The sequence below is a fragment of the Phascolarctos cinereus genome, unplaced genomic scaffold (genome assembly GCF_003287225.1).
Source record: "Phascolarctos cinereus isolate Bilbo 61053 unplaced genomic scaffold, phaCin_HiC Scaffold_1;HRSCAF=81, whole genome shotgun sequence".
Classification (NCBI taxonomy): domain Eukaryota; kingdom Metazoa; phylum Chordata; class Mammalia; order Diprotodontia; family Phascolarctidae; genus Phascolarctos; species Phascolarctos cinereus.
The window spans coordinates 116,786,465-116,808,864 of NW_027555514.1; the positions used below are offsets into that span (position 1 = coordinate 116,786,465).

Genomic DNA, 22,400 nt, shown 5'->3' on the forward strand with positions numbered 1-22,400 from the left:
TAAATAGGAGGCTGTCACTGAAGTTGGATAATGTGAATTTGTAATAGAAGTATGCATATTTTTCATTAACAATTTTCTGCTATCTGGGTCTAGGGACAAAGGAAATAAACCTTTGGAGTGAGAGATTGGCATGGTAGATATAAGTAACAGGTAAAGGAATAAAAGAGTTTAGTGTCATGGTGAAGGTAACTGTGCTGAAGCTGACCATGTAATCAAGGCAGGAAACAAGATAGGGAAGGTTGGTGAGGTGGGAGTGAGGACTATTTCTATGGCATAATTCCTTAATCAGTAAGGGCAGTTCAGTCAGAATAAACAGCTATCATCTGCTTGGGGAAGAGGGGGTAATGTTTCTTTTTCTAAGAAGAATGATTTTAAAGAATTTGGACAAGACTTGGCTAAAGAAGATGCCTTCTCTAAGTATCTAATGCTTACTTGGTTTTGAAGTTAGAAGTTGTGCTATGAGAAATCATATCCAAGTTTCTGACTAGTTGACAATGGACATCTCAATTAGGGCAGTTGGTACAATGGAAAGCACTAAAGATTTGGGGTCATGACACATGACTCCACTCCATCGGTGCCACTGACTACCTGTGTGATCTTGGATAAATCATTTAATCTCCCTGGGGTGAGTTTCTTCATCTCTAATGTGAGGGAGTGGGAGTAGAGGGTTTTTAGGTTCTCTTCCAGCTCCTAATTCCTTGTTTTCTGAGTTAATTCAATAACTGTTTATTGAGTGCCTTACACAAAGCGTGGAGGAAAAAACATACAAACCTCAAGTAGTCCCTGACATCAAGGAACAACAACAATGACAATAATAGCTAGCATTTATATAGCTAGTGTTTAAAAATTTTAATTTAATAGTTAGCATTTATATTCTCTCATTTTATGCTCACAAGAACTCTGGGAGGTAGGTACTATTATCATCCCTACTTTAGAGATGAAGAAATTGAGATAGACAGAAGTTAACTGGTTTCCCCAGGATGACATAGCTAGACCTGACTTGAACTCAGGTCTTCCTGACTCCGGGTCCAGGACTCTATCTACTATTCCACCTAGTTAAAAGTGGGTGTGGAGTGATTATAAGCCCTGGTGTTGGTAAGGAGCAATAGCTGGAATGAGTGTGAAGACTGAGAGAGGACAGATAAGAAAGTTGTAATTAGAGAGAAAGCGTTTTAGTTCTAGAACTTGAAGGTAAAACAGTATTGATAGGATGATCTAGGATACAGATGTAAGGGTGGGGTCAAAATCACCCTACATCATTAAGTCCTAAAAATTTGTCTGTTGAAAAGAGTCTCACTCAATCATTCAAAGATTTTAGAATAAGTCCTTGATTGATTGATTGAGATATGTTCTTAGCTGATGAATATAGGGGACTAAAACCCCAAAGTAGAGTAGGTTATCTTATACAGACATAGTGGTAGGCAACAGCTATGGAATAAGGATAAAACATAGAAGAGATGAAGACTCTTCAAGGGGATGTGGAGGAGTCAGATGGATTACTGATGTAAGCATTAAAAATATCTGTGGCTGAGAGTAAAAATTTGAATAGGGAGGGAAAATGTAATTCAAGTGCTAAAGTCACCTGAGAAGGTAGAAGTCATTCCTGTGGGGTGATAAATAATGATAGTGATGAACTGCAAGAGAAAATAAAGTTAAATGACCTAACATTCAAATGAAAAGGAGAGAGACAGAAGTGAATCAATGTTGGATCCTAGCGCCATCGTCAACAATGAGTCATAAGTGGTTGCAAGGCCAGGAAGGCCAGGAAGGACCAGGACTGAAAGTAGAGTTAAACTGGAATGTCTGAAAGAACTCAGTTGGTAAAGGGTCATGAATGGCAAGTCAGATATTCAAGGAAGGGGTGTGTGAGTACTGTAAGTTCAGATCACAAGGTAAGATCAGAGTTCAAGTGTACCAAACAAGCAACAGGGAATTGTTAGAAGCAGATTCAAAATAAAGAGACCAGAGTAAGAGTCCAAAGATTCAGATAAAATAGGAAAGGATAAATAGGAAATGGTTTCCAAGCAAACTTGCTGGGGTCAGTGACCAAGGCCTCCTATAAAATGAGAGGAGATGAGTAGAAGTGGATTCTAGATGAAGTTTAGCACAGTGATCAGTGGGTCAGCACAGATAAATAATTCTGTACAAGTGGCAAAACAGGGGTCTGGCAATCCAAGAACTGAGGCTAGATGCTGGGTGCCCTAGTGTCATGTCCTAATTCTTGTGGGCAGTCGTGTGTTTGCATGTATAAGCTGAGAAGCACTGAGAGGCAATTTGCAAATACCGCTTTCATAGAATTACAGAATTTCAGTCAGACCTCAGAAATCATCGAATTCAATCTGTACCTAACCAAGAACATCTTCAACAAATGGTCATCTAGCCTTTAGTGAGACTTTCATTCCTTCCAAAGACACTGCTTTCCGTCTTTGGATAGGTTTGATTCTTAGGAAATTTCTCCCTACGTTTTGCAGAAATTTATGTTTCTACAGCTTCCATTCATTGAACCTAGTTCTGCCCCACTGGAGTGAAGCAGAATAACTCAGTTTCCTCTTCTATGTGATAATAGTTCTTCAAACTCTTGAAGGGATCCTCTCCCACCCCACTTACAACCTCTTCAGGTATGCTTAATCATCATAATTTTTTAATTAGAGAGCACATTGTTTTTTAACCACGATAGGTTTTGATGCTTGTGCCTGACATTTGTTTTGGAAATTAATGAAAGGCAGCCATCTTGTATATGTTTAAATATTAATTTCCCAATCTCTCCCAACTGGATTCATTCAGCAAACATTTGTTTAGTACCTACAATGTGCCAGGCATCAGTACTAGGGAGATACAAGGGCAAGATTGAGTATGGAGAACAGGAAACGGGCTGGTGTATCTGGGATGTAGAGTTCACGAAGCAGAGTAATGTACAATAATCCTGGACGGGTAGGTTGGAGCCAGAGGGGCTTGTATTTTATTCAAGAGGGAGCCACTGAAGCTTACAGAGTGAGGGGGAGAGATGGTCAGTCACATGGAGGATGTAAAATGAGAACTGTCTATATACCAACTCTAAAGGAACTTTTTTTTTTTTTGGTGAGGCAATTGGGGTTAAGCCCAGGGTCACAGCCGGTAAGTATCAAATGTCTGAGGCTGGAGAGAACTCATGAAGTTATTGTGAGAGTTCAGGCGAGGGGTGATGCACTAGGGTCGGAGCCATAGGGGTGAAGAAAAGGAGACCGAGGCGAGAGCTTTGTGAACACAGAGTCAAGGGGATTGGATAACTGATTGGATGTGGAGAAGGAGGCTAAGGGAGAATGAAAAGTCAAGGATGAGTTTGTGAGTTTGGATTACTGGGGTGGTGGTACCTTCAACAAAAATAACGGAATTAGAGTGAGGGGAGAGGCAAGGAGAAAAGTCCTATTTTGGACTTATTAAGTTGAAGCTGCCTCCCGGAACATTTACTTAAAAATTTCCAACAGGGATTATAAATTACTTCCAGGCAGGATTCTGTACAAATTAAATGTAATAGTTATCAAATCACTTTCTTGGTTTCACCAAATAATCATGGCAATCACATTTCCATTATTTTCCTGGAGATACTCTTCACAAGGTACAAAGCTCCGTCCCGCATGTTGAAAATACCTTATTTCAAGGGTTTGTATTATTATATCCTTGTGAGTTAACCCAATATAAACAAAAAGCTCTTTACCAAAAAATTTAACCAATCTACCTGTTTCTACGTCACATATCATAAGACACCTAATTTTCTTGCCAACACAGAACCCCAAAAGAACTCAATCAAGTTCAAATCAATTAACATTTATTAAGGGCCAATTGTATACAAGGCATCTTGAAAGTGATTAGAGAAGGCTACAAAAAGCTACAGAGGATTTCTGTAGATATAATTAGCTGAAAGACAGAGTAGTATGATGGACAGAGGTCCAGCCTTAGAGTCGGGAAGTCCTGTTTTTAAGCCCTGCCTCTGATACATATTAGCTATATGTGAGCATAGGCAAGTTGTTTGACTTGTCAGTGTCTCACACAACTTTTCAAAGTTATGTTACATTTGAGTCACAAATTGGCTATTGGCAGAAGGTGTTTCTACATTAGCCTGTTCCTTTCACTGATTAGATCACAGGTCTGGACAGGAGAAAAAAATTAGAAACACTGATATAAACAATACTTCTATATTTCAATGGATTCTGTGATCTTATCAATGTGGATACTACTTCCAGTGGTACAAATTTTAACCTATTCACAGCTTCCTTCTATGTAACTCTTGTACCCGTCCTCCTATAAATCCTCAATCCAATGTTCTAGGGACTTTCCTCTAGGTATTTCAACATTGTTTTAAGCCACTGGAGTATACAAGTTGTACACTGAATATCTTCATTCTTGCTATATAACCAGTCTACTTCATCTTTTTGTCAAAATCTCTCTGATGATATCCTTTATATTGATTCTGAGAGACAATTCTTAGTTGGCAATATGCTGCAGTCTTCTGACACACTCCATGTGGCTTAAAAGCTTGAGGAATTGTCATCTAAAAATACCTGTGGAGAAATTCCTTGAAACCACTAGTGTTCAGTTATATATTGAAGCCTGGAAAGCAGTAATTTGGATGGCTAGGGGGTGTATGAAACAGGTAGTGGTGGTGGGATGAGAGAAAGAAAAACTTAGAGGAGTATAACCAGAGGTTCCCAGACTTATTTGGCCTACCACCTGCTTTTCAGCACTGTCCCTGGAAATCTACTTTCTTTAACCCTTTAATTTAAAAAAAACTTTGTCATTTCAAAAAATATATATATTTTTAAAATGACTCATTTTAAATTTAATAATTTATTATAAATTTGTGAGTTTTTTTCCTGCATTGAAATTTTGATGATGCAATATTGTGTCATGTAACTGTATAGTATCATATTGTAAACAAGTCATATTCCTGCCAATGCACTCTGGACTTCCCAACAATGTGTGACACACTAGCCTGCCAACACTTGGTTGTTAAGACCTGTCAGTGGATTTGACCACTGATCAGTTATAACTTGCATTTTGTGTGTGTTTATTTGGAAAATAATGTAATCACTATGACTTTAACTCTGTTATACTACAGATGAAACATGTAAGAATGGTTTTTCAAAATGTTATTTTCTTCTCTTCTTTCCTTATGCTTCCACTGCCCACTTATTTTTATTCAATGCCCCCCAATTGCACCCAAGGCTACTATTGCCCCCCTGGATTGTTCCAGTGCCCCTCAGAGGGCAGCCTTGCCTGCTTCAGGAACCCATGAATATAACAGAGATGAGTTGCAATTATATTCTTAGATACGTAGTTTGAAAATAGTTCAATATTTCAAAGATTTATCATTCCACTAATGTGCAAACTCCCTCCACTGATGCAGATTGCATTTCTGTTTATATACATTAGTAGTTGCTCTTTAAGAACTCCATCACCTTGAGGCCAACCTAGTGAGAGCCTCTAAGTGTAGTTAGTTGGTTTTTATATATAGATGTAGTGTTAGACTTGATACCTAAAGTAGGTGAGAACATGTCTTAACCTGCTACTCACATGCCTTAGACTAAGTGCTAAAAAACCTTCTAACTGAGAACTGAAATGATATTGCACAAAGAAACTTTGCCATGCCTCAGAGATCAACTATAAATTATCAAGCAAGCTGAGAAGGGGTTCAATTCCAGAAACTGGAGCAAGTGTGGCTTTACCCTATATTCCTAAGGAGGAACTGCTGGGAAGGGGATTGGGGGAGAAGAGACCTTAGCTTTTGCCTTGGCCAGGTCTCTTTAGCTTCTGCCTTGGCCAGGTCTCTCCCCCAACCTCCCTTACTGACTTTGACTAAAGTAGGACATTTCAATCTTCAAAAATTCTGGAGGATGTTAGACCTACCTTTTTCCCTTCGGGTTCCTATTCCCATCACCTTATGAGCTGGTGACAGTGTCTGGATCAGGAATCAAGGACAGACTGGATTTATGGTTCTACAAGAAATCTAGCAAAGAAAATATAGTTCTTGCTTTATGTAAATTCACATGATGCAAATTGGACTTTATGCAAAGAATTCTGAAGGAAATCTGCATTCCAAAAAAAAAAATCCATGTTAACTTTACTATACAGTGCTGTGCTCTCTCTTTCTGCTCCTGCCCCTTGGCTTGGTGCTCCACCCATGGCCCTATCAAACAAACAAACATAAACCCAACCCTAAAAAAAAAACCCTCCAAATGAAAGCAGAAAAACAGACATGAGAAGAGACTGCCATCTCCACTGAACTGGGGGCTTGGCTTGAGACCTCTGGCACTGAGAAAGATCTGACCCTTGTGTGTATGTCTTCTGTCTGCCTCTGCTGGGTTATCATGTGTCTGTCTCCCACCCCCGTCATGTTCTTCTTCTCAGTTCTGGTCCCTATGTGGCTGGCCCCAGTCCTGAATGTTCTTCCTCTTGCTCTCATTTCTCTGTCCCCAGTCCCCTCCCTCCATGGATACATGGCCTCCCTCTCCACTTCCAAGGACATAGAGGTCTGTTGAAGGTTCATTTATGTAAAGTGAGAACTGTCTATACACCAACTCTAAAAGAACTTCTTTTTTTTTTTTTTTGGTGAGGCAACTGGAGTTAAGTGACTTGCCCAGGGTCACCCAGCTAGTAAGTGTCAAATGTCTCAGGCTGGATTTGAACTCAGGTCCTCCTGACTCCAAGGCTGGAGCTCTGTCTACTGCACCACCTAGCTGCCCCTAAAGGGAACTTCTTGAACACACCGTAGAATGGATAAAAGGACTTCCAGAAAACAGGAGCTATTTGTTCCCTTTTCCACATGTGATCTCTAAGCTTGAACCCACTTTCCCCCTCACTCTATATGTATGTGTGGAACAGACATTAGGAGGTATTTTGTACCAACTGATCTTATAATATCAACTTAGTAAACACCCCTTTCTGAAAGCTACTGGAGACAGACTGATTAAATTGATTCTCAACAGATGATCTTGGAGGAAGGAGTATGGTGGTAGAGCCTTAAATTGATGGCATTAGAAGGTCACTCCCAACTGCCAAAGTGTACTTAGTATCCTTAGGGAGAGTAGTCAAGTAGCCAGCCTAGCTGTGGATACCCAAGTCATCTGTGAAAGTAGGAGCTGGAATAAAGATCCTTAGGTATTACGTGAGCTACCAAGGTATGCCCATCACTAGGCTGGTCCTTGAAGCTTTTCCAGCCTGGAAGATCTTTCTCATGCTTGCATGCCATTGGCAGAACCTTCAAGAAGTCAATAGCATCTCCATGTCACTTTGAGGCAACAAAGTAGGATTTAAGGGGAAGAGTATAGCAACAGATAAGATAAATTATGCTGTGATTTTGAAATTCCAACTCAGGTCACAGTCTATATTAAATACAAGTGAAATAAATATGTGACATTGCCATCTGACTTTTAAAAATAATATTCCTAGATTTGTTTCATTAAAAAAAGCTTTCCAATTATTCCCCTTTCTTTACACAGGGATTTTTTCACATAACACAAAGGAAAATTTCATAAAAAATCATAATGGGCTTGGTAATATGAAGAAAAACTAAGATTGAGGAGGGATATAGCAAAGTTCTGCTACTATTAGTTTGAAGTGGTAATAGAATATGGGATCTTGATTGCTATCCATAGAAAATAGGTGGAAAAATAGACCCAGTTCATTCTTCAGCCAGTGTAGGATTACTCCTTTCAGTTATGCCACTGAGGATGACCTTCACCATTTGTCTTTTGGTCCAACTCTTCTGTTTTTTTCTCCTGTGTCTCTACCAGTCCCAACCCTCATTCTGTCTCCTAAATCTTCCCTATAATTTCAAGTGGCAAGACACTTGAGGGACTGAATGCTGATTTAAAATACCTGTTCAATGATCTGATTTACTTTGTGGTGTAGGTTTGCCCCATTGTATTTTATAGCACTGTTTAAATGCCCTCATTCTTTAGAGACTCCTTCAAGATTTAATGAGTCATATTTTCCATAATCAGCCACACCCTTAGGGAGGACCAGTACTATTTCTAGGTCACTAGTACAGTGAAGTGACTTAGAAAATTGGGAGAAGACAACCAGTACTTTTATTTTATTTTATTTTATTTTATTTTTACCACAAGGAAAATATTTTTGCAGCTTTTCAACTTAATTTAATCCCCTTCTTCTTTGCTCTATGTTTTAATTTCCATTCTTGGAATTAAGACTAAAAATATATTTTTGTAACTTATCATGTCTTTAATTACTCATCTTTTGGCAGGCTCTTAAATATGTAGGCTCTACATATTTAATTCTTTTCTTATTTTTTTTTTTTGATGAAAAAGTTCTTCACTTTTATGCCTTTTCTAGATTTAATCTTTGTGGTATTCTAGCATTTGCAGGCTGTCATTACATAATACAGCATGGTCTCAGAATAACAACAAGGAAAGACTATCTGTCTTGCTATTCAGTCCAAATCAGCACTGACCTGTTTATTACCTGTGTAACACTGGAAACTCATCTCTAATTTGTTTTCTCCTATCATTCTCATATCTGCCCCTTCTACTTCCCCACTCCATCCCAGCTATCCTCATACCTCAAAATTACTGCTTTCTAGGTTTCTTTATGTAACAAACCCTAGTAAGACAGAAATTTCCCAACAGGAATTAGATGACATGTTTTCAAGCTATATTATTTTACATTCTTATTTCTAACCAATTATATATGTATATAATATGCATATATATTGTGTATATGTGTGCTGTGTTTGTGTGGACACACACATATTTCCCTGTTTTTTTTTCTTTTGGCTTCCCTAATTGCTATCAAGGAGGTATCTAAAATTTTCCTCAGTATTTCACTTAATTTTTTTTTTGGAGACCATTAGTAAAGATATTGAATAAGGTCAAACCTAAAGTAACAACCATACATGTGCTTGTGTTGTGCTTCATATTACAATTGTAATCTCTATCTCTATCCATATATAAATATATAAAAATATAGATATAGATCTATAGATAATATAGATATACCTATAGTTATTATATGTATATATAATGTATATAGCTATATACCTACATCTATATAATCTATATTTATGTAGATGTAGATATAGACAGGTCGATATATACATATATAACTATAATCTATACATTTATATCTCTTTAGATGTAGGTATATATATATACACACACACACACACACACACACACACACATACACAATCTAGATCTCTATCTACACATATAGATAGATCTATATATTTACATAGACATAGAGATATAGATATAGATGTAGAGATAAACACACATTCCAGCTAGACTGTAAATCAGGGTCTTGGGGCAATAGCTCTTGGATTCCTTAGCACTCAGCAGAGTGCTTTCTCTAAACAGATTCTCTCTTTCCTTGATATGCTACTTCATGATTTTGTATGTAGGCATTGCTCAGTACCTGCTTACTGATGCTAATAATGTTGATGATCCTCATGACTTTCTTAACCTAACAAACTTATTTGTGTCTATATGATTGTCATGGGAGGAAGAATTGTGATGTGGTGGACAGGGAGCCAGAAAGACCCGGCCTTGGATACCTACTGGCTGGCTGACCCTAGGCAAGACTTGACCTCTCACTGCTCTAGGTCACTCTATCAGACTCTTGGTTGCAGAAAGGGGAAAAACTTGCATTAGCAGAGGGAATTTCCTCATTGGGAGTTCCCTATATCAATGAAATCACAGTCCTTATCTCTGTCCCTATGTGATTTGTAGAACCATGGATTTTGTAAGCTTGTTATTTAGTCATATAGCTCAAGCCCTAGGCTTTTATGGAGATGGGAATCATAACATTGATCAATAATTGCACAGGTCAGAGCTCCTTCCCTTATAGACAATCCACTGATGTGTGTGTGTGTGTGTGTGTGTGTGTGTGTGTGTGTGTGTGTGTGTAGATATACAGGACTATAGGGATTCTTTTAATATGTCCTTCTGCCCTGGCACAAAGATGGATAGAGGACACAGGTCAGCCCACAAATTCATCCCCAAGATCTTAAATAATGTCTTAGTGACCCTGACTGCTGGTCAATTTAATAATTATATAGTTGCTTCTGTAATAGAATTGCTAGAAAGAAGATTCAAGGCTGCTGATGAATGAACTGTGCAACTTCCTGTTTCCCCTCAAAAATTACGCAGAATCTTCAGCCAACTTGGCTCCTGTGGATTCCCAGATGCTACTGTCTTTGCTGTTTTTCAAAGGACTGAGTAAAGGGGGAGGAAAAAAAACCCCACCTTTTTGAAAGCAAAGGCTTTTCTTTCTGTTAGTGTGCCTGGAAGATTGAATGCTTAAGATCCTTATTTTGTCTATATAGGAGAAAATTATTGTGTTATCTCAATAATCCTTGTAAAGAATTTCTATTTTGGGGATGTTGTTAGGTGTTAACAAATCCTACACCACTTCAAGTGGTTTATATTTCTTTTGATATTGGCATAAATCAATGATGCAACTGAGAATGATTCTTTTTGCCAAGACCCTCCTGATGTACGTGTTTTCATGAAGTGAGATCTGGCCAGGGGCAAAATTTTTTCTTAGAGGGTATTCTTTTTCCTTTTGCAATTTAATTCATATTGGTTTGGGAGATTACTTATATTTTAATGTATAATTGTTTTGGATTGTACTTCACATCTATTCTTTGTAAGCACTTGTTTTTCTCCAGTGTCTTTTAAAGAAAAAAGCATTTCCTGGATTTGGACTTTGCTATACTTTAAGTATTTAAGGTTAGAATCATGTCTTTCAAAGAAAAACTGACAGGTGGACAGAATCATTTTCTCTACCAAAAAGAAACCTATCTCCCTGTTGTGCCCATAAAACTGTAATCTCTAAAATGAATGATGACTGGCTGTTGTTAGTTTATCCTTTCATTCTTGTTTTACAAATGGAAGAAAGTGTCATTCTTGTCTTTCTCAAAATCTGAATGGAGTGGTTCAGCAATTCTGAATACCTGAGGTTAAGAGAATATTTTGGAGTCTTTAGAGGATGGCATTACATCCTTTTGCTTTCATTTCTATGCATATCTCTCTTTTCAGCAAACTGAAATAAATGTTTTCATTTTCTTTGCAAAGGAAGAAATGTTTACAAAGCACTTATAAAAAAGCACTATGAAAAAATACATCAAAATTGTAAAACCTCCAAGAATTTTGAAGTATACTATCGGTGTGTCTCCCATATCTATCCCATCAATCCTTATAGCATTATTATAAAGTAAGCAGGTATTATTATGTTCAGGTAATAGATGGAGAAATTAAGCTACAGTGTCTATAAAAGAAGTACCAGGACTAATAGGGTTTTAAATTAGGTCATATTTTAATCATCTAGATTTTAGCTAGATTTGAAAATCAGTTCTTTGATTTTGTGGATATTATTATTATCATAATATTTTTCCAATTCTTATATATAGCAATGTCCTGAAGGTTTGGACCTGTGATGACTCCCCTAAAATTAACGCTAATGTATCTAATGATTCATCGGGTCCTGTTGGGAAAATAGAAGAATAATTCTACTGATGAACACTAAAGCTTATCATTTTAACATCAATTTTATGTATATATAAGAAATCAACTTCATATAGAAATATATTTAAAATTACAAAATTTGACTGACAACTTATTACAGTAGAATCCTTATTTAATCATGCTGTTGGGAAATAGAATGCCTACTTTATAGATTTTGTTATATCAGACTATCACTACATATAGTTAAGTTTTAAGGGAGACGATTACACTTGAGGTAAATTCTAGTCCATGTGAAAAGAGATGTGTTATATAGGAGATAATAAAACTCTTCTTACTACTAGATAAGCGTATTTTCTATCAAAATGAGTTTAGGCAGTTATGCATATGAAGCATCTGCTTCTTAACAATTTCTGATTCTGAAATTTAAGTATGTCCTGTAGACCACTTAAACTCATTACAACCAAAACTGAAATCACTTTCTTTCCCCTTAAATCCTCCCTTCCCCCTAACTTTTTTTTTTGTTTGTTTTTTGGCTAGGCAGTCACATAGCTAGTAAGTGCTGAGGTCGAATTTGAACTCCAGTCCTTGTGTTCTATCCACTGTGCCACCTAGCTGCCCCCATCACATTTTTATTGCTGTGGAGGGCACTAGCATCTTCTTAGTCACCCAGGCTTGCAACCTAAGTGTCATCCTCTACTTCTTCTCCTCTTCTGTCATCTCCTTCTCCTCCTCCTCTCTCTCTCTTCCCATATCCAATCTGTTGCCATGTCCTGTCAATGTTACTTTCATAACATCTCTCAGACACACCCCCTTCTTTCTTCTGACTGCCACCAGCCTGGTATAAGACCTCATTATCTCACTATTATCTAGACTATTATAATAGCCTGCTGGTTGGTTTCCATGCCTCCAGGCTATCTCCACTACCGTTTATCTTTTATTCAGCTGCCAAATCAATCTTCCTGAAGTGCAGTTCTGACCAGGACATCTCCTTTATGCATTATCCTTTAGGCTAGGAAGGTTTGATTTTAGCAGGGCCTGTCTAAATTCAGCACCACCTGGGACAAAGCCTTGGTTGCTCTGCCCTAGTCACAACCCTGAGCACAGTCTCCTTGAGGAACTTATAGAATTAAACAAGTATATAAAGAAATAAAATACAAATCAGAATGTGCTAAGTTTATAGCAGAGGTCAAACAGAAAGGGATGAGACAATGAGGAGAGTGGAATTACTGAGTATCATGGCTTTAGAACTGGGGTTACCCACTTCTATTCACTTATTTCACCGATGAGGAAACCGAGTCCTGGAGAGGTTCAAAGTAAAAAAAGTAAGCAAGTTACAAAGCACAGATGTGAACCTATGATGTCTAGCTCTAAAACTAGCATTCTTTCCACTGCTGCTTCTAGCTGGAGAATCAAGGAAGAACTTATGGAAGAAGAAAAAGGACTTTTATTTTCTAACATTAGTTTGGTATTTTCCATAAAGAAAAATATAGATTTTGACCTTCTAATCCAAGATTAATCAGGGTCAAGGGAGAGGGAGAAATTTCTTCTGTAATTAGAAAAATAGTTGCAATTCTAGGTCAATATTGCAGTTTTATTCTGTTCTATAAAAAAAATCTCCATGCCCAAATCATATCCAAATCCTTTCTAGCCTACCACCAATGTTCATGTCCTTTCTAATCTAAGAAAAGAAATCTAAGTTTTGCACTTCTAGAAAAATTTTATAAGAGTTGCTTTATGGCTGTATGTATAAGTAAGTCAAAGGGGAATTGAAATTGTGTGTGGAAAAAAAACCAATGTGTGTGTATATTTATGAATGCCAGGAAAGTGAAAGGAGATTGTGAAGTTATGCTTACGGCTAAGTTTTGACCAAATTGTGAAGTCTGTCTTCTGTATAATAGTACATTATATATGTTATGATCATGTTATGGACCCTTCCCAACTTTCCAAAAACAATTCCATTCAACAAAAATTTTAAAATGTCTACTCTGTGTAAAACACTGTAGTAAGTACTAGGAAAAGAAAGGTATGGCATAGGCCCTACTCTCAAAATGTTTGTAATCTAATGGAAGAGGGGAAAGTATGCAAATAATTGTGATACAAAGGAGAGTGATAAAAGTGCAAAGGAGGGAGTTAGTAAAAGAGTTATACAACGTATAAGGTAGAAGTCACTTTCATCTGACTGGAGGTGATAAGGGAGAGGCTTCATAGAGAAGGTTGCATCTAAATTGTGTCTTCAAGGAAGGGAAGAACTTCAACAGGTTGACATAGAACATGAGAAGTAAGGAAGTGTTTATGTATGTGGTCCAGTCTGGTTGTGAGGAATGTCACAGGAACAAAGGTGGGAGGGAACAAGACAAGAATGGGAGATGGAAGGAAGTTCAGTTTGGCCAGAATATGGAATATGTGATGAGACAAAATATGAGATGAGGCTGTACATGTAGGTTGGAGCCAGACTATGGAGGGCTTTGGATGCCAGTCAGGAGTTTAAATTTTATTTTTTCAGGAGGCAATGGGAAGCCATTGGGCATTTTTTAGTAGAAAGGAAGCATGATCTTTATGAAAATGATTTGGGCAGCAGTGTAGAGAATAGATGAGAGGTTATAAACCTAGAGATTGAAATATGAGTCAGGAGACCGTTACTTTAGTTTAAGTGAAAAGAGAGCCCCAAATAGGATGAGCGTAGCAGAGGTGTCTAGAAGATGCCAGAAACATGATTTTCCCCTTCTGACAGCTAATAATATCTCATGTTTTTATAGTACTTTACAATTTACAAAGCATATTCCTCATGAAAAATTATATAAAGTAAGCAGCACAAATATTATTATCCAAATTTTACAGATGAGGAAACTGAGGCTTAGAGAGTTAGCCTTTCTTAGTCGTACAGCAGGTAAGTGTTTGATCAAGTATTTGAAACCAGGTAGTATGGCTCCAAATCCAGTGTTTTTCCCACTGTTCCGTGATGGTACTCTCATACTGCTTGGAGACTTCAAGACAAAAAATATTTGGGGAAAACTCATTCACTCCAAAGTACAAGTAACTTAGTATGTTATATCCTCCAGGAGCATAGGGACCTCACTGGCCATTTACACCAACCTATCTAAAACAAACCCAGTAAGTGGTTATTGAGCCTTTGCTTGAAGACATCTAGTGAGGGTCCAGCTATTATCTCCCGTTATCCATTTAGATAGCTTTGTTAGGATGTTTTTCACTAAATCAAGCCTAAATCTTCAACTTCTCATTGCTCCTAGCTTTGCTCTCTGGGGCCAAAATAATATGTCTACTCCTTCTTCCACATGAGAGCCTTAAAATACTTGAAGACAGGTCTGACGTGTCTCCTGAGTCTTTTCTTCGTTAGGCTGAATCTCTGAAGTAGAGCTCCTTCAACCAGTGCTTCTATGGAATGAACCTAAGGCTCTTTACCATTATGGTTGCCATCTTCTAAAATTTCTCCAGGTGATCAATGTTATCTCTCAAAGTTGTCAGGCTCGTAAAATGTGGTGCCTGAATTTAACACAAGGCTCTAGAAGTTATCTGACCAGGGCAGAGTACAGCAGGGTGACCACTTCCTTATTCCTGGAAATTATGCCTTTCTTACTATAGCCCAAGATTACATTAGATCTTTTTCTGACATTGCACACTATTAACTCATTCAGCTTACAGTCTACTAATGTCTTTAGATATTTTTTCAGACAAATTACTATCGGACCACACCTCCCTCATTTTGTACTTACCAATTCAGTTTTTTAACTCAAATGCATAATTTGACTTTTAGCCCAATCTAATTTCAACTTAATAGAGGTAGCTAGGTGGTACAGCGGATAGAACCTTGAGCCCGGAGTCAGGAAGATATGAATTTGTAATTGTCTTCAGAAACTAGTTGTGTGACCCTGGACAAGTCACTTAACCTCTGTTTGCCTCAATTTCCTCAACTGTAAAATGGGGATAAAAGAGTATCTATCTCATAGAGTTGTTGGAGAGATCAAATCAGATAATATTTGTAAAGCACTTAGCACAGTGTCTGGCACACAGTAAGCACTATATAAATGCTTCTCTTAATATTTTTGACCTAATGTTCTAACCTGTCAGTATCTTTTTGGATCTTGCCTGTCACCCAGTGTAGTTGCTATCATCAGGATATGCTGTATACCTGAGAAGATAAGCAAGATGGTAATGCATACGGGGAATAAAAACAAAGGCCCAAGTTCACTCTTTCCATATGAAGACTTATGGCATTTTGTCCTCCTCACTCCATTGCAGCCAGGGAGAGAGAACAATCAAGTCAGAACAATCGCGTGTTTGCATGCACAGCTAGTTTTGCCTAATAGCCAATCAAAAGGTTTTTCTTTGCAACACAACAGCAGGCAAAGAGGGAACAGTTACAGAACACCTGCAAATGTTCTGAAGGGGAAGCCGAGCCCCTCCATTCCACGCCATCACAGATTTCTGGAAACAGCTTCACCAAGCATGCCTGCTCCCAGGAGCGGGCTCTCATTGGCCAGTGCCGTGTAGCATTAGGGAAAAACTATATTCAGTGCCATAAGAGATTAGTTTAAAAGAATTCTATAAAATGTTGACATAAAATCTCGTTGTTACTTGTGTACCTAACTGGAATGATAATAGAATGCCAACATATTTATCTAGCTAACTTATTTCGTACAAGTCAACCCTGAAAACTACCAGGCTTCAATGATTTCAGAAGATTCCCATGACAATAAAAAGAATAAAAGTTCACAAAGCCACAAGAATTACCTAAAAGAAAGCTAAATGAGAAGCATTCAAAATGAAAACGCCAGAATTAAAGAAACTACTCTTCTCAAATTTAGGATCAAATTAAGAAAAATACAAAAGCATAATCTCAGTTGTTTTAAATAAAGGATGAATAACTAAAATAAGAATTTTCAGTGCAGCAATAGAAGTATGAAGCAAAGTAATAATAATAGCACATATAACCAAGGAATATTAAATATAGTAAGGGGAATTATGGACATGATTTTGTTTGGATTATTAAAAACAGTTCTCTGATGACTCACAAATATATGTGTGTATGTATATACATATATAACTATTAGAATAGAAACTAATTCTCTTACAATAAAATTTATTTAGACCTTTCTTTGAGTGGTTTTCCACCTAATGTTATCTAATTTTAAGTGATTGATATGCATTAGATGAAAAGAGAGTAACATTCTTCCACAACTCCAATTTACTTACTACCAAAATCTTGCTTAATTCCTCTCTGAATTTTTAGCCTATTTACAGGTCAAGTTGCACCGGTTATGAAGGAAGCACTTAGGATTGTCTACGTCAGTTTCCTGAGTCTTCTCAGCTAATTAAATTCCAGTATGCTAAGAGGAAACATGAATTTTCAGAAGTTTAGAAGTTTTTAGAAGAACTTTACTTTTTTGGGGGGGGAGGGGAGGAGAGGGAGAAAACCTGTGCTATCATTGGTTTCAGGAACTCCAGTGAGGAAACTCCCTCTCCAGTGCAGATCAGCACCATCTTTGCCACACAGTATGGGTCAGAGGTAGACCTGCTATCCACTTTCATAACACCATGCTAGCACAAGAGGAGGGAAAAGTTTAGGGGTAGGATAGGAATAGATAAAGTTCTACACGGGGAAGGAATTGTGGTATTTCAGTGGTTTAAAAGATCTATGATTTTGTCGATCTGTATATTTCCTCCACCTCCACAGACAGAGCTCATCTCCTTCATGGCTAAGTGGACAGTCTTAGTGAGTTGTTGTAGTCCCTTAAAAATTCATTATTTTGTAACTAGCTTTCTGGTGATAAGCCTTTCTGACCTTAACTAATCTTAGACAACTAACAGTTTGTCATGAGATCCAGAAAAGAAGCCTTTGCATCTAGATAGGACCTGTTGGACTTTGTCTTCCACAAGTATTTCCTTCAAGAGTCCCTTCCACACTGGGACAAGGTACCAAGGAAAGACTTTACTGGCAGATAATCACAGATATGGAAAAAAATAAAACAAAGAGTCCTATGTTCAGATCCTCTATGTATATGGAGACATACCTGGCTGATCTTTCTCCTCCTTTTGTCTGTGATCTTTTTGCGATAATTATTACAGACATCCTTAGATGTCTGCTGTTACCCACATTTTTGAGGCCTATATGTTCCTTGATGTTTAATGTTAAACCTGATGAACTTAATATTTTAAAGTGTTAAATGAAGAATATAGTTGAAAAATGCTGGTAGCTGGCTTTTCATCCTGGTATTGATGAATACTGTGACTTTCCTCTTTAACTTTTATTTGGCAAGTTGTTTCATTGTTCCTTCCTGGCTTTTCAAACAAAATGGAGGGAAAGAATGATATAGATTGCTAAAATGGAAGCTAAACCTTAAGCCATTATTTGACATTCCAGTATAAAAGGTTTTCCCCCTTAGCACATTTTCTCTTCTAATTTATGTTTTGCCTTCAAAATTTCTTCGCATAGCTGAACATGGTTAAGTTGCACCTACTTTGCTAATGTATGGCAAGTGTGCCTCTGGTCCACTATCCCAAAGCAAAATTAGCTACCCTGTAGGATTCTGTCAGTCTCCTGTTAGAGTGAAATTGGTTTTGATTTTGCTTTTTGTACTGACAACGATATGGTAGCATCAATCACTCCTTTTCCAGTAAACTAATATAAGTATCTAATAATTTACGTATTGTTGTGGTTTGTAACAATAAAATGGAATGACCACATTTCTATTTCTTTGGAAGCACACATTGCTAACAGAGCAATATCCCAATGGTTGTAGACTGGGGGCCTCAAAATGGAGTATCATGGCAAAGACATATTAGCCTCCTAACTTCTGTCTCATGTAATTTGCTCACAAGGACACTGATGACTACCAGGGAGGCAAAGAGTTCTAGCTAGAATGAAACTCTAAGAATATGAATTGTCTGGGCTATGCATGTTCCTTTCCTCACTAATGATGTTGGAAACTGTGGGAGACTGTGATCCTGTATGTGTGGTTGCAGATTTTTCCTTGTTATGTACATTACTATTTTGTTTAATTTAATACTTTTACTATGAATTAATGTGTCCTCTTATTTGGCCTGGTAAAGTAAAAGTATCAGATAGGTGCTTATGAGCTGTGCTTTTAAATATATTATCCAAAGAATGTCATGAACCTGGGTATAATTTTCAGGGCTAACATTAGAGAGAAGACCAGACCATGCTGGCAATATGGTCTTTTCATTGGAACACCTCAGGTTACCTAATGGATAGATACTTACTACTGACATAAGTTTTAAGGCATTTATCTTCTAGATGAGTAAAAAGAGAATAACTATTTCACTCCTGATTTAAGAAAAAAATTCAGCAAAATCAGTAGAAATTGAAACATGAACCTTGGGTACTAGGCCACTAGTGAAACTGACATAATACTTCCTCTTTCAGGGACACAATTTTGTAAGCAAAGACTTATGATTTTAAGTAAAAAAATAAGAAGAGATTGCTCAATCAATAATAATATACAAAGTCATATTTCATGTAAAGAAATCTCCTTCAGTTTCTTAAGAATTGATTTATCTAAGTGAGGAAAGGGGCAGCTAGGTAGCACAGTGGATAGAGTGCTCGGCCTGGAGTCAGGAAGACTCATCTTCCCGAGTTCAGATCTGGCCTCAGACACTTACTAGCTGTGTGACCTTGGACAAGTCACTTAACTCTGTTTGCTTCAGTTTCCTCATCTGTAAAATGAGCTGGAGAAGGAAATGGTAAACCATTCTAGCATCTCTGTTAAGAAAACCTCAAATGGGGTCACCAAGAGTCAGACATGACTTAAAATGAAAAAACAAGTGAAGAAAAAGAAAAAAGAAAGCATATGTCATAAGTGTGCTCCAACTTAATAAAATATTTTGGATTAAGCAAACAAAAACTGATACAAAGCCCTTCTTCTATTTTACCTATGAATTATTCCTGAATCATAAAATTCTCAAAGTGGAAGGTGCCAAAAGATGTCATCCAGTATGTCTTCCTGTTTTTAAACTACCATATACACGTTTATTTATTCTTTTCTTGAATAAACTTTCTTACACATAAATTGGTCCATCTGTACAAAAAATCTGCAGTGTCTCCTTACTGTCTCTTGAGTAAAGTTCTACTCTTTGTATAGTATTATAAGCCATTTACAATCTGGTATCACTAACTTTCTTCCTTTATCTCATATTACTCCTCTCTAACCAAAATGAGCAAAATCTGCCCCTTGAGCACACATTTCTGCCTTTCTATCTCCTTACTTTGGTTCAACTGTTCCAAATTCCTGAAACATCTTCCTCTCTCCTCCTTCACCTGTTGAGTTCTTAATCATGCTTTCAAACCCAATTCAAATGCCACGTCTTCCATAGTACCTTTTCTGGAAGTCTCTTTCAGTAAAGACTTATCCCTCCCTCCCCCAAATTCTTCACATAGCATATTGTTTGGCATCTCTTTAATGAGTGTATCATGTAACATTGTCTGTTATACTTATCTATATTTGTGTCTTTCTTCTTTAATAGACTGTAAGTTCCATGAGGGCAGGGGACTATATATTACCTAAATTTTGTACCTCCTTTGTGCCTGGCCTGATGCTCTGCACAAAGTATGCTTTCGAAAATAAATGAATGAATATCCCCAATGAAGATTTCATGATTTATTGAGTTCTTCTTTTCCATATCAATCCTGCTCTGCATGTTTTCTAAAAGTGCTAAATATGCTATTCTCTCTGCTGATTGACTAAAATAATTTTGTCTTATGAGGACTGGATCTATGATATTATGTCTTTTAATAGATAATTTATAATGCAGTTATCTTTCTATCATCCCAATGAACCTATGTAGTGATTGTAGAAGATCAAATTTGTTAAATTGTATTCCAGTACATTAAGGGTTGAAACTAGGCTTAAATGGGGTCTAATTCTCCTAATTAAGTTCAAGAATAGATTTTTGTGAATTTGTGTCATGTAGCTCTGTTTGTTAGATGCCACCAATGCCAGGGAGAGGTCCATTTGTGGACATGGAACCTGATGTTCTTCAGTTCATACGTTCGTAATTATTATAGTAATTCCAATTTAGGAAGCTTGATTTAGCTAGCCACAGAGGCCTTGGACAGGACTGAGCAATTTTTTTTTCTCTTGACATTAATCAATAAGTAAGGTTTGAATATTAAGAAATTTTACGTACCAAACTATGTATACCCAGTGCCTAAGCTAATCCATAGATATAAATTAGTAAACTGTATTAAGGTCAATCTTTTTTTTTTTTAAAGATTAAACATTTCATATTTATTGACAATAAAAGATAGGAAGAGGTAGGTCTAGTGAGCAGCACAGGTTAAATTTCAGAGGACCATATCTGGGGCTCAGCAAGCCCTTCTTTTCCTCCCATTTTCCACTTCAATCAGCCCCCAAAGATCCCTTTACTATTGCCAAAGATGTCCTCCATGCCCTAACCCCTTTCAACGGATGGCATTTGTCTCAGAATCAGAATATTCCAAGGGCCTCCCAGAGGGAAGGGAGGGGTGGGGTGTGCTACCCAGGCCACACCTTGAGGACAAAGCAAAAGAAATTTGTCCACTGTATTTAACAAAGACTTAGGGAAAACTGTTAGGTCGGGCTACCCCTCCCCCCCCGGCCCCCGATCCTAGGGGGTAAAGGCTGGTGGCCTCTGAGGGAAGGCCCCTGCCTGCCCCTGCCTCAGAGGGTCTTGCCTCTGCCCTCTGAGATGACATCCTCAGGCCGGGCACGCAGGTACCACTCCACCCAGGCTCCATCGTAGATGGCCACATCAGGCTTGCCGCAGAGATAGGCACCCAAGGCTACGTGGCAGGCAGTGACAACTGAGCCACAAGTTGCCACCAGGGGCTTTGAGAGGTCCATCTTCTTCTCCTGGAACAGTCTTTGGATGACGTCGGGGCTCTTCTCCAGGCCCTCCTCAGTCAGAAAGTCGATGAAGGGGATGTTCAAGGAGCCAGGGATGTGGCCAGACTCAACGCCTTCCCGGGGTTCGGGCTCAACGCCCCTGAAGCGCCCTTCGACACGGGCATCTACCACCTGGAACTGGCGGGATTCGATGTTGTCCTTGATCTCTTCGTAGGTCTTCCCAAACTTGGGGTTTAGGCTGGCCCAGAACTCTGCCTGAAACGGGAGGGCCCGGCCCGAGCTCAGAGGGTAACCCTCCCGCCTCCACCTCCTTAGCCCTCCATCCAGCAGTGAGACAGGCTCGTGGCCAAAGGCCTTGAACATCCACCAGAGTCGGGGGGCGGAGAAGCTGCCCTGGTCGCTGGCATCGTACACCACCACGTGGGAGCCGTTCCCCACCCCCAGCTTGCCCACATACTCCGCAAACTGGGCAGCGGCGGGCAGCATGTGCTCGTAGAGGGACGCGCGGTCGCTGCTGAGGTCGAGGTCGAAGAAGGCCGCCCCAGGGATGTGGCCCTCTTCAAACTCCTGCCGGGGGTCTCGCTGCAGCGTGGTCAGGTACCATGAGGCATCCAGCAGCGCCGGCGGCTGGGCCGCCTTCAAGGACTTAGCCACCCACTCGGCCGATACCAGAGCTCCGAAGGGGGATCGTGCGGCCATGGCGGGGGAGGGGGGGGGGGGGGGCTTGAGGCCAGCTTCGGTCTGACTCTGGGCCTCCTGGGGCCCTCTGGACGCAGGAGAGGCCGGCCCAGGCTGGCTGTCACGGCGACGCCAGTGAACTGGGCCCTGAGCGCAGGAAGGAGGGATCCTGGGGCCGGCCAGCGCGAGGGAGGACGGAGGCCTCATGTCAATCTTTTGCATGGCATCGGTAGAGGGAGTTGCCAGTGTCAAAGAACTTACAAGACCAATCCTTATCCCATCAGACTAGCACCCAGTTGGGACTTGTTAGGATGGGGATAGCTAGTTCTTCTTGAGCGTCTTTCATGGTCCTAACTCTACTGTGAAATTCCAGTTAAACTGCAAATTCAAGGTCTCATTAACT

At 38.8% G+C, this 22,400-nt stretch overlaps 1 pseudogene; it reads right to left on the reverse strand.

Moving 5' to 3' along the window:
- Nucleotides 1–20,753: 20,753 nt before the first annotated feature.
- LOC110219211 (3-mercaptopyruvate sulfurtransferase pseudogene) lies at nt 20,754–22,028 on the reverse strand (annotated as a pseudogene).
- Nucleotides 22,029–22,400: the final 372 nt, after the last annotated feature.